General features: G+C 39.8%; 1 protein-coding gene across 4 annotated transcripts in view; it reads right to left on the bottom strand.

Annotated features, from left to right (window-relative positions):
* si:ch211-45c16.2 (mitogen-activated protein kinase kinase kinase 13) overlaps window positions 1–15,584 on the bottom strand; it is a 40,845-nt gene extending 25,261 nt beyond the window's left edge. For 2 of the 4 annotated variants that reach the window (XM_063499183.1, XM_063499188.1), the window contains exon 1: window positions 15,482–15,584. The gene's annotated coding sequence lies outside the window, so the exon portion shown is untranslated. Of the gene's footprint in view, window positions 1–14,932; window positions 15,181–15,481 lie in introns of those variants that run through there. The other 2 variants (XM_063499187.1, XM_063499185.1) reach the window with 2 other exon arrangements.
* Window positions 15,585–18,368: the final 2,784 nt, after the last annotated feature.

The following is an 18,368-nucleotide window of genomic DNA, read 5'->3' as shown; positions in this document are numbered from 1 at the left end:
CCAAGACTGGACACTGTGCTGCCGAGCACAAAGTTCAAAATCATTTACTGCATTTTTCAATGAGCACATTTTACAACACACTGCATTTTTTCCTCTTGTCATGTAGCTGCACAGTTAAATTTATTCTTGCTGCAAATTATGTTAAATTTTTTTTTAAAAAGTACTCTTCTGTCCAACAAATAAAAAGCGTATTCCAGTTAGTGAGGTTATGGTGATGACTTTCGTCTCAAGGGCAAATGATCACATCTGTGGTGTCTAGCCTTGATTGATCGCCACCAAAAACCAAAATCCACAGCAAAAACTGTTTAAAATGCATAAGTGGGTTATCGTTTATTGACTTTTATGATAACTTTTATCATATCAGTGAAACCCCTAGTTGAGGAAATCTAAAACAAGATCATGAAATCTTTCAGAGTACAGGAAATCAAATGGAAGAAATAAAGAAGGACAAAAACAAAAACAAACAAAAATCAATAAAGACGTAACTAGAGAATATTTGGGGTTTTGTTTGTAAAGTTATACTCAATATTTACTACAACCTCCTCACATCCTGCGGCCTCATACTTGATTCAGTTTAGTACAGTGTTTCATACCTTGGTAAACAATAGTGACTCTATCATGTCAAGCTGTAAAATAAACTCACTGCCCCATATGAGGACATACTTTCTTAACGACATTTACTTTCTATTCAAAGATGATTCTTAGTTCTTCTACTTATCAGGTCCAAAATGTAAAAGTTCAGATCTATGGAAGCTTATTCCTACCACAGAATTTTTAATTTATTTTTCTTTTCTTTTTGCTGTTCTGGAGTCAAAACAAGTGCGCAAGTTGAAATGTTGGGATATCTAACCTTAATTAACAATAACCCAAATTTTCAAGCTAGGTAAAGGTTTTAAATCCATCTAAACTCTAAACTAAAAACAACAACTCATTTTCTCATTCCTCAGATTTTTGTATGTTCCCTCCGCTGATTGCACAGCGAGAACAGTAAATGATAACAATCTGTCCAGTTTCCTTCTTCCTCAGTTTGTAGACGTTTTGAATACTTACATAGACAACCTCTTCAAAAATGTCCAAAGCAAATAAATTAACAGAGTCTGACCTCCGTTTCTCAGTTAACCTCATTCCAGCGGTTGCAGCTGCCTCCTGCACCGCCTCCATCACCGACACACACGAGGAGCCGGTCGGCGCTCCATGTGTGTCCTGGCTTTGCCTCCGAGTGCGACGGAGCTGTAAACCACACTGGCTCACCTCTGTTATGCACACTCATTACTATTTCACCAGCAGGGGAACAGCAGCACTGACAGCTCCTGTGTCCTCCACATTAATAAGAGAAAAAGCAGCATCGCGCACATAAGCTTACAGCGGTTTACCTTTCAACCTGCCAGCGCAGACACAGACACGCACACACAGCTATGATTACAGACAAACACTTCCATCAAGGTTCAGCATATTTACTTACTGTGCATGGAAAGAAAATAATGCAACCCATCACTATCGCCACAAAAACCTCCACACTTAAGCAAACAACCACCTGTCATAAAAGCAGAGTATGAACAAAAGCATTGTTCAGCTCCCCGGCAGATGAAAGAGAAAATCTTTATGTACTTCTCCTTTATCAAGGATTACATCATTTCCTTTCATGAACACATTTTTTTTATTATTATTATTTGGGAAGTCTTTAAACATTTATCCTCTTCTTTAGTCTTGTGTACGCATCTCTAGACATATTTAACTTTATATTTAAAAAGACTTAGCTTGAGCAGGAATTTATATTTGTTTCAGCCACAATATTTCCTTAGCATAACCTAATAAAACAGCAGGAAATGACAGCTCAGATCTAAAATCTTTAACAACTATTTGCGGTCATTGTTTAAATTAAAGCTTAGCCAACTTTAAAAAACGTTAAATTAAACTTTTTGTCACGTTTGACTTTTTTTTTGGGGGGGGGGAGAGAGAGAGAGAGATTTTGTACATAAACATATTTAAAAAATTTAATGTAGAGTTATGGACTGTAACTCACTAACATACAGTCTAAAGAAAGACTGCTCAGTTATACAATGCAATCATTATCATAACAAACATCACACATTTACTGAAATCTTTAAAAAGCTTCTTTTTACAGGGGATTTCCCAGAGTCTTCTGATCTCATGAGCAATAAGTGCGGCTACAAACACTCGCTAATAATCTGTCCACAGGTTGATCTGTCGAAAAATTTTAAATTTTTTTAAAAGGCTAAAGCTGCACTAAACAGTAAATGCTTCAGTGGTTTTAGTGACGGGCGAAAGGGGGGCATGGAGAAAAAAAGAAAGAAAACAATCTGTCCATCTATAGGTCTAAAATTCAGGTTATTATCTCAAAATTTAGGGATTGGGTAATTTTGAGGTAATAACCTAAAATTTAAATTTATCGACTGGAAAAAACTAAAAAAAATTTTAGTGGCGAAAAAAAGCTAAACGCAGCTAAACTAAGGTACATTAACTGTAATTGGTTTTAATTAAGTACAGCGCATTTCATTTCCACATTAATAATATAAAGCATCTTATCCTAGTTACACTCCTCAACTATTCCTACACAGTTTCAACAAACACATCATTATAGCAACATTAAAAGTATAATGCAGTCCTTTCCAGTTTCTGTGATTGGCTCAAAGTCTGTGGTTTGCACAGCAACAGGGACCACTGAAAAACATCGGTAAATGTAAAGTTTATTTCTCATATTCCCATATTTACCTTCGTGCAACAGGGCGCAGCTGTTCAGATTTATGGCAGTCAGCATGTAATAAAGATATTACAAGTGCAGTATCACTTCAGTTTACTACACTGATATCTCAAAGACTACACAGGAATACTCTGACCAGGATTCAGCTTCATGCTCAATATATTAACAAAGAGAATGGAAAACTGTGTTACGACAAATGAAGTGAAAAAGACAAAAAAAAGCTGTTCATCAAACTGTTTATTTAAGAGGCCTGAGTCAGGCTCGAGTTAGCCGAGGGGAGGCAGCTTGGCTAATTCTAAAAGTAGACTTCACCCTAAACAGAGCCGTCATTAATACTGAGCGGATAACATGAAGCCATGAATATCAGCGTTTGGACTGATGAGGGATGAATGGGTTTGCATACACAAACAAATACTGGGGGTTCAATTTAGCTTAAATCTGGCATGAGAGACATGAGATTGGTTACCAACTGATACTTTATACATATACAATTGTATATAGAGTATTTACACCTGTGGGTAGGTGAGTATGCAAGCATTATATTTTCAGTAAAACTCAGTAATGCTCAGAGTTCAGTAATGTGGGCAGATGGGAGGGGAGGATGCTGCTCTGCAGGAGACCTGAAGGAGCGTTCAAAGCATATCAGCAAAGTGATGCATTATGAACAAAAATCAATAAAGATATGTGATACAAGGTAGCTCCAGGTCTCATTAGCTCAGTGGAGTAACAGTAAAGCTGTTTTCACACATGAACCGGCACCCTGAGCCTTTCAATATTACCCGCTGTAGCTCCATGTGAGAATACAAACGTGTTTAACCTCCAAACTTCCCGAGCGTAAACTGTCTGACTGCAGCCGTATGAGCTAACTGGCCAGTGAAATCTCAGCAAGCGAGCATCAGACGTCAAAGCCAAACAGGAGTGGGAGCGCATCTGAGGTGGATAATTAGCTCTGCATGACCCGATTCGCCCGACACTGACCCAAGCTTTTGCAAAAACACTGTTTAGGATTATTCAGATTAAAAAGCAGATGTAAGTTGGTGGTCAGTTGTGCACTCTCTCTGTGCCTGCTTAGGTTTCCTCCCACAGTCCATTAACTGGCTGTTGGTGCGAGGCAAAGAACAGCTGACAATCTGTTCAGGTTTCTCCCAACAAGTGTGGTTTATAAAGCTAACTAAGAAAACTGATGGATGGATTTAGCTGTCATAAAATAGAGAGAAGAATTTTAAGTATTTGGAGTTTTTAAAACAAGGAATGAGAAAAAAAAAAAAGAGTAACCCCCAAACTAACATTTTAAATCATTTAAAGCATCTTTTCCACCAATTAAAAAAAAAACAAAAAGCCGTTCTTGTAGTAACTCAGTTATATTGTGTACTCACACTACCCATGGTTGCTTTGTACCATGAGCCTGCACTCACATTCTCATTTATAGAATCTGTTGAAAGCTGCTCTCACAGGGCACAGTGAGGTTAATGATTTTATGCATTTTGTGCTTTAATTGTGTTTCACCCTCTCATGTGCCTTTTTGATTTGTTAATTAACACAATGATTTTCACAGGCATGCCCGAGTCCAGCTACACCACATCCCAGCTCACCTCTTCAGTTTGCTGAAGTGGTTCCAGGCACGCCGATGCGACTGATCTCTCTGGTCAATCATGCTTTACCACTGTATGGATTGTTAACAAAATGACTTTAATTGCCTGATTGTGTAGTGTGAAAGTTTGTTATTAAAAAGCACTGTTAACACTTTCACCAAATTCTTTTTTTTGGGGGGTTACGATTCCCATAATTTGTGCGGTCCAGGGTCAGCTCAATGTGCTAAGGATGTCAGATGAATCAAAGAAAAGACGTAAAAAAAGGATCTGCTCTGAGTGAAGCCCAATTATGGTCAAACCTGTTTGGCCAAGATGGATGACAGGAAACAAGCCGGCCATGCTGATTGGTCAAATTTACAAAGCAGGCATGAGTGAGGATGAGTGAGTCCTGCCCACAACAGCCTCTGATTCTGGGAGGCAGATAATGCTTGTGAGATTAACATCCTCAGCCCACCAACAGCCCACAGCTTGACCAATCCGTGCCGAGTGGAAATTACATAACAATGAGCGTTCAACACACCCGCAGGATTCTGCTGACAATCCATCTATGCTAGCCCCCTCCCCTCTTTATCATGATGATGAGTAGCAGCACATCCTCCCCTCCCAACAGCGTGCACCTGGTAATCCCGAGCGTGATTTGTGGGATTGCGTGCAAAGCCATAATACCAAACACGGCAGCCAGTCTTAGATAACATAACTTTTTGAAGGTTTTCCAGCCTTCGTGCCTCTAATTATTTCACTTAAAGAGAATTTCAGAAGTGGGACGCACAAACACAAGAAGCAATGTTGCGTTCATTCAGACTCCACTTCCCTAGAAGGAATATAAAAGAAGAAAGAGTGCAGGGTTACAGTCAGTGGCAGACAGTGGTGGTCTGCCTGAGATTACAGCTGTGCAGCTGGGAGAGGATGCTGCTGCTTGGTGGGGTGTGAGGTTAGAGAAAAGAAGTGAGGTCACAGCTGTGCAAAGGCAAGAGGAGACTTCAGGGCAAAGTACACACATCATAAAGTACCCGTGCAAAATATACTGCATACAGTGGCTTGCAAAAGTATTCGGCCCCCTTGAACTTTTCCACATTTTGTCACATTACAGCCACAAACATGAATCAGTTTTATTGGAATTCCACGTGAAAGACCAATACAAAGTGGTGTACACGTGAGAAGTGGAATGAAAATCAGACATGATTCCAAACATTTTTTACAAATAAATAACTGCAAAGTGGGGTGTGCGTAATTATTCAGCCCCCTGAGTCAATACTTTGTAGAACCACCTTTTGCTGCAATTACAGCTGCCGGTCTTTTAGGGTATGTCTCTACCAGCTTTGCACATCTAGAGACTGAAATCCTTGCCCATTCTTCTTTGCAAAACAGCTCCAGCTCAGTCAGATTAGATGGACAGCGTTTGTGAACAGCAGTTTTCAGATCTTGCCACAGATTCTTGATTGGATTTAGACACCAGACAGGTCAGGGATAAAGTTATTGAGAAATTTAAAGCAGGCTTAGGCTACAAAAAGATTTTCCAAGCCTTGAACATCCCACGAAGCACTGTTCAAGCGATCATTCAGAAATGGAAGGAGTATGGCACAACTGTAAACCTACCAAGACAAGGCCGTCCACCTAAACTCACAGGCTGAACAAGGAGAGCGCTGATCAGAAATGCAGCCAAGAGGCCCATGGTGACTCTGGACGAGCTGCAGAGATCTACAGCTCAGGTGGGGGAATCTGTCCATAGGACAACTATTAGTCGTGCACTGCACAAAGTTGGCCTTTATGGAAGAGTGGCAAGAAGAAAGCCATTGTTAACAGAAAACCATAAGAAGTCCCGTTTGCAGTTTGCCACAAGCCATGTGGGGGACACAGCAAACATGTGGAAGAAGGTGCTCTGGTCAGATGAGACCAAAATGGAACTTTTTGGCCAAAATGCAAAACGCTATGTGTGGTGGAAAACTAACACTGCACATCACTCTGAACACACCATCCCCACTGTCAAATATGGTGGTGTCAGCATCATGCTCTGGGGGTGCTTCTCTTCAGCAGGGACAGGGAAGCTGGTCAGAGTTGATGGGAAGATGGATGGAGCCAAATACAGGGCAATCTTGGAAGAAAACCTCTTGGAGTCTGCAAAAGACTTGAGACTGGGGCGGAGGTTCACCTTCCAGCAGGACAACGACCCTAAACATAAAGCCAGGGCAACAATGGAATGGTTTAAAACAAAACATATCCATGTGTTAGAATGGCCCAGTCAAAGTCCAGATCTAAATCCAATCGAGAATCTGTGGCAAGATCTGAAAACTGCTGTTCACAAACACTGTCCATCTAATCTGACTGAGCTGGAGCTGTTTTGCAAAGAAGAATGGGCAAGGATTTCAGTCTCTAGATGTGCAAAGCTGGTAGAGACATACCCTAAAAGACTGGCAGCTGTAATTGCAGAAAAAGGTGGTTCTACAAAGTATTGACTCAGGGGGCTGAATAATTACGCACACCCCACTTTGCAGTTATTTATTTGTAAAAAATGTTTGGAATCATGTCTGATTTTCGTTCCACTTCTCACGTGTACACCACTTTGTATTGGTCTTTCACGTGGAATTCCAATAAAATTGATTCATGTTTGTGGCTGTAATGTGACAAAATGTGGAAAAGTTCAAGGGGGCCGAATACTTTTGCAAGCCACTGTATATATTAGTTACATTCACACCTGAATGTGAAATAAGGTGCAAGGGAGAAAATTCCACATTGTTTCCACATTCCTGCACACTTGTTTACCACTAATACATTTAATCTGTGACATTACAACCAGATGATGGTCACCTGATGCATTTATTAAACATTACAATTTAATAAATGCATCAGCGGTAAAGCGAGACAGCGTGTGGAGTCGCATTTAATTGTTTTTGTACAATTTTATTATGTGTGCAGGCTGTTGAACAGTTACATGGTTAACTTACTTTACTGTTAAACTAAAGGGTTAAGCAGCCATGCTGTACTTTTAGCTAAAATTTCATGTGAAAACACTGTCTAAGATGCTTTTGTGCATACACTGCATTATTAATATTGAGCTCTAACGCTGCTGCTGACACCTTATGGCAACGGATTCACACTTTGAATTAGGTGATCAGTGACAGACGCTCACTGGAAAAAGCTCTTCATTTTGGTTGAACTAACACACGCTGCTGCCTGCGAGCTGCAAACACTGATAAAGCCTTCAGTTTTTTCTTCTGTATCGTCAAAAATATAATTTTTGCAAATTTCGCTGGAATCCTGTGATATAATCTTGAGACTTTATCGCCTACCGCCAGTCTGTAAAATGTTTCCAAGCACCCTGATTTGTCACAGACTTAACACAACATCATCATTTATATCGTTTCAGATTAATTAATCTGATTGACTGACAGTATAAAAGTAGGACTGCACCAATGTTTAGTCCACCACGACCCTGGTTTTTTTTTTTTCAAAAATACGCATTTTCTGTTCTTTAGAAAAAAATGTTCTCAGACCTCGGCAATTACGGCCCAAAGGCTATTTACCTTTTTTAATTATTTATTGTTTTCTAATCAAAAAACAGCAAAAACATCGACTACTCCTATGGGTAAATGCCAACTTGTTTGGCAGTAGGCCGATATCAGTCAATAAGGCTGAGGGTAAGGCTCAGGTATTGTTCCATCTCCACCTAAAACCTAAAAATATTCCATTTAAAAGCATTTAAATCAACCATATAATAAATCAAATGAATAATAAATTATTTTTCTGCCATTCACCACTAGTAGAACATCCCAGTGTTCAGACCACTTTAGCCCAACTCTTCATCAATGGCGACCTAAACCCTGTGCAGCTGATTATTTTGGTGATTATCAGCTAATTCAATGCATCACTGTCCAAGTTAAAGAAAAAAAAATACACATCCATTATTTTCTAAAATCAATATAAATATTTTTCAACATCTAATTTGCCTCATGTGTCATCATTTAGTGGAAATGTTCTTCACGTGGAGTTTGCTGCACACTTGCACTTTGCGACCAATTTTGGGGAATTATTGCTGTTGCATTGAGCGAGCATTACGTAATCCGTGGGTAGCTGTGCATCGCTGTTATTCATACATTATTCTAAAGTTGCACACATCAGCAGTCGGAGGTGCTCGAACGCACTCAGCCTGTATGACTTGTGCATGTGCTCTGGTTCTTGCTCCTCCACTCGTGTGTGTTAATATGCTCCCCATGAGGCGCTGCAGGCTGTGGTAATTATAGAAGCTCAGCTAGCACACATATCACAAGAGAGATGTGCATTTAAAGCAGTGCACTTTTAGCATGAACACAGCCCTATATGCATGAACACAAACCAACGGATATACTGAAGATGGCTGTGCAGATATTAAACATCGTGCTGACTGCCTTTTTATCAAACTCTGTAGAACAGTTCTCCTCTAAAAAAGTCTCAAACTTAAACAGAGCTGACAAATGTGCCTGTTTTCTTGACTTCATATATCTTCATAATTTTAGCAGCAGAGTCTGGACACATTTAGGGTTCAACAATGCTGCGTTAATCTACCCCCACCCCAACCTCACGGTCACACAACTGTAATACCCTTGCCCAAATATAAAGGGCTTAACCCACTTCTTAACAAAATCCCAGTCCTCACACACGCTGACCAGCAGGGCGTCTGCGAGTGTGTCAGATAAACTCTTTGGCAAACGATAACTCCATTAGTGCCAACGGGGACAGACGAGCCCAGAAGATGGAAGATGATTACTTCCTTAACCACGCCGAGTCGCCATTATTGGCATTTAACAGTCTGATATAGATGTAAGGCGTGCCCGCTCTGTGTGTGCGCACAGCAGGCCAGGGAAGGGATGGAGGTAGGGCCTCTGGAGCGCAGACATTGTTATTACCGAAATGTCACTCAGAAAGAAAGGAAGGAAAGCAAGGAAAGGAGGAGAGGGCCTGAGGGTGGGCGACCGAGCAAGTGGATACAGAAAGAGTGGGGAAAGAGAGAGTGACGGGGTGGCGGTAACACATTCATCTTCATATCCCTCTTTTAGCCCAACATTTGCTGTTTTGCTTTTTCCACTCAACTGCTCTTCAATGGCTGCGCTGCCTGCAATGTGAGGGCTATTTTTAACAGCTGTTAGGCTTTCTGTCATGTTACCTAATCAAACCCACAACTGTTTTTTTTTTTTAATAAATTTGAGAGATTAGGACATTTTTCATTTCATGCCTTTATACAATAATGCCAGCAGACATGAGAGGGAATGCAAAATAGGCTGTGGAATAACAGCAAAACCCCCTGAACCTAAAAAAATTTTCAATCCAGAAAATTTAATATGGAATATTCTTTTCCTGATTGTTGGGGACATTTTTTTTACCTTTATTATAATAGAAGCAGTTAAAAGATGACAGTCGAAGAGAGAGCAGATGATCGCAGGACGAGGCCAGGATGGATCATCCTCACAATATATGAGTCTCCTGCTTAACCTGGTGAGCTAAGAGGAGCCCCAATACTAGAATATTCTTAAATGTACACATATAGGCTGTGGATGAAAGATAAGCATAGTCTACAGACTTTAAAAGAAGATCCCAAATGCTTTTTTACATTTTTAATATACAGAAGTGCAAGGCTCACTCAGTCTGTGACCTCATTAAACACATTTCCTGTTGAGCGAGTCCTGATGTGTGTAACTTATTAGGGTCAAAAAGGATAATAAAGCAGGGTCTATGTTGACAAGTTGGCATCATAGGAGTGTCTTAGTTTGTCAGTAATAACCTCCTCTCGCTCATCACGTCCAGTTTCAAACACACCAAGATGGCGGTTGCCAGTATTTGTGAATAACTTCAATCCCAAGTGAAATCAGAGTTCTGCTTTTGTTTAGCTAAAATTGCCAAAATAGGCAAAAAAGTGTTTAATAATCAGCTGCAATTTATCAAAGTACGTGCTTCAGTAATAAAAGGGTGCACAGCACACCGCAGACGGCTAAAGGTCACTGGGTCGTGTCATCTTTTTAACTTTGTGCGCCATTCACAAGTTAATTATTAGCAACAGAATATCAAGCACATAATGCTACACAGGGAAAATAAGTATTTTTTTTGGGTGCACAAATACACTGACTAACTATACAAGGGAAGACAAATATAGCTAATGCTGCCTCAAAAGACAAACTGTGTTTAATCCCACACTCTGGGAAATTCACTCGTTACAGCAGCACAAGAGACAGGAAGAAAAGGTGAATTAAAGAAATGTTAGAAAACAATACAAATAGAAAATAAATACATAAATAAGAAAAATAGTGACAAAAATTATGATGACGAAGGACCTACGATAGAACCACAGTGGAGTACTGAGCTCTAACAGTCTACTGCTATCAAAAGGAACCAAGACATCAAAAGAAAAACAAGTCTGGACGTCTTCTCTGGAGTTTACAAAGTGAAACCAAAGACCTTGTCTCTAGTGGGAATCAAGGAGCATCAAAAGTGTAGTTTTCTGTGCTCCCCACCCCAACTTCATTTCAGCTCCACTGTTTTATGCCGACTTCCGCACATTTGTAGTGTTTCTCCTCTGCTCTCTGTTTCACTGCATTATGATGAAGAACACTACAGAGCAGAGCAGACACATATTGAGCAAAGCAGGTGAGAGACAGGTGAAGTTAAGATATCTGACTTGTCAGGATACTGTTACAATGCAATTAAAGCTTCCAAGCAGGTGTTACTTAATCTACACTTAGCTGTTATCCACTGTTCTCCACTCAGGGCGATGGTTTTACTCTTCCCTGAGCCACTCAGGGTTTTCCAGACCCTTACAAAGAATTTCCCTTTCTTGATTAGCAATTTTTTTTCTCTGCAGAATGGAGCAACTTTGTGTCTCCCCCCATGACACAATTTGTAACCACGTGAGGCTCATCAGCTTTATCCCTCTGTCATTACTACAGCCCTGCACATCACCTTGTTCTTGAAAATTGTTACCATTACACTTCTCCATTCCTCAAGCATCCTCTCACTCTCCAGGATCAACATGGTCAAAAGTTCTACTGCCCTGTCTCCCAGACATCTCAGGTGATAGGTATGTAATGTGGACCAACCACCTTTCATCTTCTTCACATTGACTTCCTCCTTACTAATCCTCTGCACTTCCTGATTCACCAAGGTCCCTCCACCCACCCTTCTTTCGCTCTCATTTTCTTCACTTATCAGCTCCTTAAAGTCATCCTTCCATCTTCTCAGCACACTCTCCTCACTCGTTAGTCCATTACCATCTCCATCCTTAATCACCCTGATCTGCTGCACATCCTTTCCAGCTGATATCTCGGCCTAGCCAATCAATATAAATCCTTTTCTCCTTCCTTGGTGCACAGCCTTACATACAACTCACTATAAACCTTTTCCTTTGCCTTTAAAACCCCCATATACTAAATGCAAGTCTCTTTAAAGCGTGAAGGAATTTTTCACAGAAAACTGACTAAATATGTAGTTTTTATGGAGACAGACGAGTTTCTTTAGACGTTTAACCCTTTCCAATGTTGGGAATTGCACCAGAAGTATATAACCATTCATCACTGGGGGCAGCAGACTGCTGACAACAAATTTTAAAAAATACTTTAAATGCTACATCTTACGAAACACAGCAATGAGCTTATTTATTAAGCCCGATAAGACACCGAAGCTGCTGCTATATAAATGTGACCCAAACAAGCAAAGCGAGTCTCCAGGGCTGGGATTAGTGAGCTCAGACCAGCTGCAAGGCTGCGTAGCTGCTTCTGCTGCTGCTGCACATGTCAATTACATAAATGCAGCTTCCTGTCTCTGCGCCAGCATCGGGACCTTATTATGCTCTGCTGACGCTCCGCTCCACTCGGGACTCAATAGCTCAGATGCGCAGGTACTCTAGAAACAAACGCCCTGTTGTAATGCAACACTGTAACCGTGGAGACCGACGTCTTTAAGAAGACAGGATTTAAAGGTCGAGCCGCGTAAAGCAGGGGTGGGCAGTTAATTTTTCCCAAGGGGCCACATGAGAAACTGGGACTGATGTGGAGCGCCACACCAATGAGCTGCTAACACCCACAACAGTCCCAGTTTCTCATGTGGACCCTTGGGAAAACTTAACTGCCCATTCCTGATCTCAGAGATAATAAATCAGGAATTCTGTGTTTTTGCTGTGGAAAAACATCCCAATTACAAAAAAATATATATATGTCCTGGGACAACTTTCAGGTGTGGGTTTTTAAACAGTTAGTGGACTAGCTGTACGTAGGACTGCACCAAAATAAAGTAGCACATCACGTAGCTCCCTAATGTGTTTTGTTTTTGTTTGTTTGGTTGTTTTGTTTTGTTTTTGTTTTTTTACAAACAATAAAAAAGCTGCATGATGATTCTATTTTTCAAATTAGACGGGAATAAAGCCAGAAGACAAAATTTCTGCATATTAATTTTCTGTCAGTTCACTAATCAGTCAGCTAATTTGTTCTGCATACAGCCCTTTAAACAACAGTTCCACCAACAGCTTGCAAGACAGGTGAAAATTCCAGGAAGTCTTTCAGGAAATTACACGTCACACCTATGCGAGTGCACTTTGTTGAAATTAAAAACAACCCGGTGCTTGTTAGTGGCAGTTTCAATGTCATAAAAAATATACCACAATAGCTTCAAATGGTAGATTGGCCCCACATGTATAGATGTGACACTGTAACACCACCTGAGAGGTGCAGTCTCCAGCTCCGAGTCACCTGGGGGGGACCACATTTGGCTGATTAGTGTCGAGTGTGACCTGTAACTGCACCACAGACAGACAGCAGTAACAAGGGAGGCAAAGGCATTAGTGACACATGTGGGCACTTACTGGAAACATCACTCTCAGCACAATGAGGGTGGAACACAATGCTGCTGCTGCTGACAGCCCACAGCAGCCATGGCTCACATGTGCGACGCCTTGTGCCGCCGACTGACTGTCAAAGCGTGTTGGCACAAATGAAGAACCCAAACACTGTTGTGACATCATGAAAGACACATGAATGATGGCGGCTGATTTGTGTCAGATGGCTCCTGCTGCGCTGCTCATGGAGCGAGTGTGCAGGGTAAGAGGTCCACACCATCTAAAACTCAGTCACACGCTGCCAGTTTATAAGGTACAGATTGGTCCCGATTCAGTTTTAGGCAACGCGGGCACGGACACAGGCGCTGACGAGGGAGGCGATTAATTACTGACAAATACACATCCAAACAGTGTCCACAGCTGCTAAGGGGCACGCCTGTGAGGCACTTTGATTAACACTTTTGGTACTTAAACCGACTTTATGGAGAAACTAAAGTGAGTTGATTGAGATCTAAGGTTGTCTTTAGGCTCTAGTTTAGGGCTAGATAAAGTTTTAAAAGTAAATAAATAAATCCAGCATTTAATTAGCCTTCATCTTGCCAACTGGCTGACATGCACCAACACAAAAATCACTGATGAACTAGAATCATGTTATACAGCAGTTCAGAGTCACTTCAGCCATTCACCTTTCATTGATTTCTGCTGAGGTTCAAAGTGAGCATCAGAACTGGGAAGAAAGATGATTTTAGTGACTCTTAACATAACATAGGTTGCTGGTGTTGTTGTTGTTGTATTTCAAAAGCTGCTGATTTCCTGGGATTTTCCCACAACACAATCTCTAGGGTTGCAAAGTGAGCAGCAGATCTCTGGGTGAAAATGTCTCACTGATATCAGAGGAGAATAAACCGATAGCTCTGAGGTGAGAGGAAGGTAACAGTAACTAAAACAACCACTTGTTACAACCAAGGTATGCAGAAGAGCATCTCTGAATGCAAAACACCTTTAAGTAGATGGGCTACAGCAGCAGAAGACCACACCGGGTGCCACTCCTGTCAGCTAAGAGCAAGTATCTCGTATCAGTGGTTCAGGCCGGTGGTGGTATAAGGGTGTGTGGGATTTTATCTTATCACAGTTTGTATCTTTTTAGTACCAGAAGAGCCTCATTTAAACACCACAGTCTACCTGAGTATTGTGGCTGACCATATCCGTCCCTTTATGACCACAGTGCACTCATCTTCTGATGGCTGCTTCCACCAAAATAACACACCGTGTCACAAACCAGTTCACTGTACTCAAATATATCTCAGTGTCAATACAACAGAGCACCTCTGAAGCCCATTAATCTGCAGTAGCAATATGACCAGCATCTGAGAGGAATGTTTCCAGCACCTTTTTGAATCTATGCCACAAAGCATTAAGGCATTAAGACAAAAGTAGGCCTACCTAACCAGCTACTAGCAACCGCTGTAAGACATTTATCCCCTTTTTCATTAGCATGACTTGCACTTCTCCCTATGCTCAGAAGTGTTAAGTCTAGTAAGGACCAACAGAACCAGCTACACATATTTCCGATCACATCATTAACAAACCACAAGCTGGATTGAGCTTGAGCTGGAGTGAGCAGGTGATGCAGATGAGGCATTTGTAATAATGTCAAGGATAGCACGACAGCTTTTAAATGTTATGCAGTTAAAGTAACTACCTGTTTAATTGTAGTTGTTTTATTTCACTGCTGAATTAGACTGTACTGGTTTAGGGCTGGGAGGAATTAGTGGTGTACAGATGACAATTTAAAATAAATGAAATTCAAAGTAAATAAGCACCAACCTGTCCCATCCTGTATCTGTTTCTCTCTTTGGCCACGTAGTCAAAAAAAAAAAAAAAAAACTAAACAAAACTTCAGTCTGAGAACTCAATAACAAACATTTCTTCACCAGCCTCTATAATTTCACCTCCTCTCCTCAGCAGCCTGTAATTTCCTCCCTCTCCTGGGTCAAACACAGGCTCTCTGTAGCTCGCTATTTAACGAGATTGTGCACTTGGTTACATAATGACGGCGAATAAGAGCACTAACCTCACCTCACCTATACCTGCCGTGTGACTCCCGCCGCTTAAAACCACGTCTGTAAGGGAGCCACAGGTGAAGGTGGTAAAGCTGCTGAGGACCGGGAGCCGATTTGTGGCTTTGATTTCATTCATAAACACTTTCAGGACCAGTCGTCGCGTTAGACAGCAGTTCAGTGACAGCTGCCCCGGTCGGCACATTATAGCCTCATCACCCCACCAACAAACCAACAGACCGGAGCGTTTCTCTTCACCCTCTTCACACTTTAACCTCCTCTCGGTAAATGTCCCACACACAGCCCGGTTTCTTACCGTTCGGCGCTTCTCCGTCCCTCACACAGGTCCGCCTGTCGTCTCCGGGTCCATCTATTTACTGTCCACACAGAATGGTACGGTCTAGTCTCGTGAGCGTCACACGTCACTTCCGGAGCCTCTATAACCCGTGCACCTGTAAAGCTGTTCACGTGGTCAAAGATCGTCTATTTAGTGCGTGACAGCACAGGAACGTGAGAGTTTCTATAAGGAATAGCACTGAAGGTAAAATATATGAATACATTTTTAAAAGTTCTGCTTTGTAATTACATCATAGCGGAAGACCACAAGCTGATTCATGTTTCATGTGAATTTCTTTCTAAGTTTCTTTCTAATTTGCCACGTTTTCCCCTCATAGATAGATTATTGGTCTATCTGTGATTATCTTGATCACTGAACTGTCATAATGCTTTAATTCTGCGCTGTACATTTGCAGTTTGGCACACAACATAATACAATTTTTATTTTCACATACAAAAAATACAAATTTATGTAACGTGCATATTCTTATCAAGGTCTACCCTGATCAGAATATTTTGATCAAGGTATAGTACTGGCTTTATTTATGTATTTATTTTTCTATGCTTATCGTTCTGTTCGTTTAATTTAGTTGCTTTTTATTCTTGATAGACACTTTCATGATTCTGCAAGAGATATAACTGTGCTACAGGACCTTCATAAAGAAAAAAAATAAAATGAGTATAATCTACAATGAACACAAAATTGTTAAAGTTATCACAGGCTCATATTTATGGTCTTATTATGTGAGGTGGTGCGATATTTTATATACAGTATATACATATACACACTTATACAAAAGTTAAAGAAAAACAGCAAGACTGACATTGTGCAAAAGAGAATTCTAGCAGATATACTGTAGATGCCATAAATAAATGCTAATTAATTATTTAATTAATTAATTATTAAATCTTGAAGTTTTGTGGGGTTAATTAAGTTTGACTGTTGTTTCTTGTCAATTTTTACAAGATGCTTTTTAAAACTTGAACTAAGCAGTTTATTTTTAAACTGACATTTTTTTGAGTAAATTATATTTTTCTCACAACATTGCTTCATTTTTTTTAAACAAATCAAACTTTTTATGTTTGTCTGTTTTTGTGTGTGTGTTTGTTTTTCTTTTCTTTTTCTGCAAATATACAGTTTTAATGTTAAAAAGTAATCACCTTAATTTCTTTCCTTAGTGGCTCACTTATGAGTGAGCCTTTACTTAAATAATCATAAACAGTAAATACAAAAGTCAAATTGCAGAATTTGCATATCGAAATAAATGTACTGTTTAGTACAGTGTCTTCAACAATGCATCTGGAAAAATGCAAATGAAATTTTTGTATTTTATATCAATGCTAATATAAATTCTATTAGTATAGCATATGTCATTGTATGTAAACGCAACGTGTTTAAACAAAGAGATTTAAAAATAAAGAACGACACTATGTAGGTCTTCATTGTCTTAAGGCTAAAAACAACACTATGCACTAGCTAACATGCTCAAAGTACTTTTGTTTTTAAGTGTTGAGTATCACCGTTGACTGATTGAGGTATTTGCACTCCAAGTGTTTCCATCTCTGGTATTTTATACTTCTGCGCCATCACACTTTCAGTTACTTTCATTCTTTATCTGTCTGGGAACCTGAACACGGTTGAAATGAATTGTTTATTTAAAAGAAAATATTGTGCTTTCTTACATCTATTTGACCACTTTACATTTCAGGTCAATATTTTCACGTGTCAGACATGATCTGTTCATAAAAAATAAATTTTTATTTTCTGCTGAATTAACATGGAGTCGGGTAATCAATTCAATTTTATTCAGCAGTATGCACCATGCAGTATTGATGTTGTTCATAATTTGTACAGATTGAGATTAATTAAATCATAAAATTTACACACAGTTGATTTGGAGCTTTGAATGCTTTTCCAAAGTTGAATTTGTTCAAATTAAAGTTGTGAGCATAAAAGATGTTTGACATACAAACTATATCACCCTTTGAGACTAACTTAATTTTCTATGACATACTGTAAACAGTTTTTAATCCCTAAGGCTTTCTTGATTGCCCCACTTCATTACACAAAGTAAACCAATAACATCTGCTGTAAATCAGATTTCAATTTAAAAACTGGCAGTAATTTCCTGAAGGAACGACTCATGTGTTCTTTAATTTTAAGGCTATCGCTTCAGTGCTTCTTTTTCTCTCTTAAGGCTCAATAATTGAGTATATTTCACACAGCATGGTAAATATTTTACCTTACCACTACACCTGTGCAAAGGCGTAGCTTTCCACAGGGCAGCACAAGGGCCCAGAAGCTACGAGGGGACCCTTCAATGTGCACTAGAGGAGTCAGAGAAAAGCCTTCATTTCATTTTACCATAAAAATGATTGAAAACTATAAACAGTGTTGGTATGATAAACACAAAGCAATTGAAAAAGATGTATAAAATATGATGAGCTTAACATGTCATTTTATTGGTTTAAAATAACTTGGGGCCTGTCAACATACACACCCAAGTTATTCTACGTTTAGTTTTTATTGTTATTTCATTGTGACTTTTGTTTGTAGTTCAGTTTAGTTTCAGTTTGCTTGTTTTGGTTTAGTCTTATTAGTTTCAGCATTAGGTTCTATTCTTTTGAAGGGTTATTGTATTAGAGGGCGTACGCCTAAGGCTAGATTTAGGGAAATCGCTGTAGGTGTTACAATAAGGAAGCAGAGCTTTCTGAAAGTAACTGACTTAAAGTCTTGTAACAAACATGCTCATCAAAGCCTCACCAGGCAGATTATGATAACAAATGTTACCAAATATTAAAATTAATTTTATTTCCTGTTTTTATTTTACTTCATTTTTTCAAATTCACAAATCATTTCAGCTATT

Source organism: Pelmatolapia mariae, linkage group LG16_19 (genome assembly GCF_036321145.2).
Source record: "Pelmatolapia mariae isolate MD_Pm_ZW linkage group LG16_19, Pm_UMD_F_2, whole genome shotgun sequence".
In the NCBI taxonomy this organism is placed as follows: Eukaryota; Metazoa; Chordata; class Actinopteri; order Cichliformes; family Cichlidae; genus Pelmatolapia; species Pelmatolapia mariae.
This window is presented reverse-complemented; position numbering and strand designations above follow the sequence as displayed.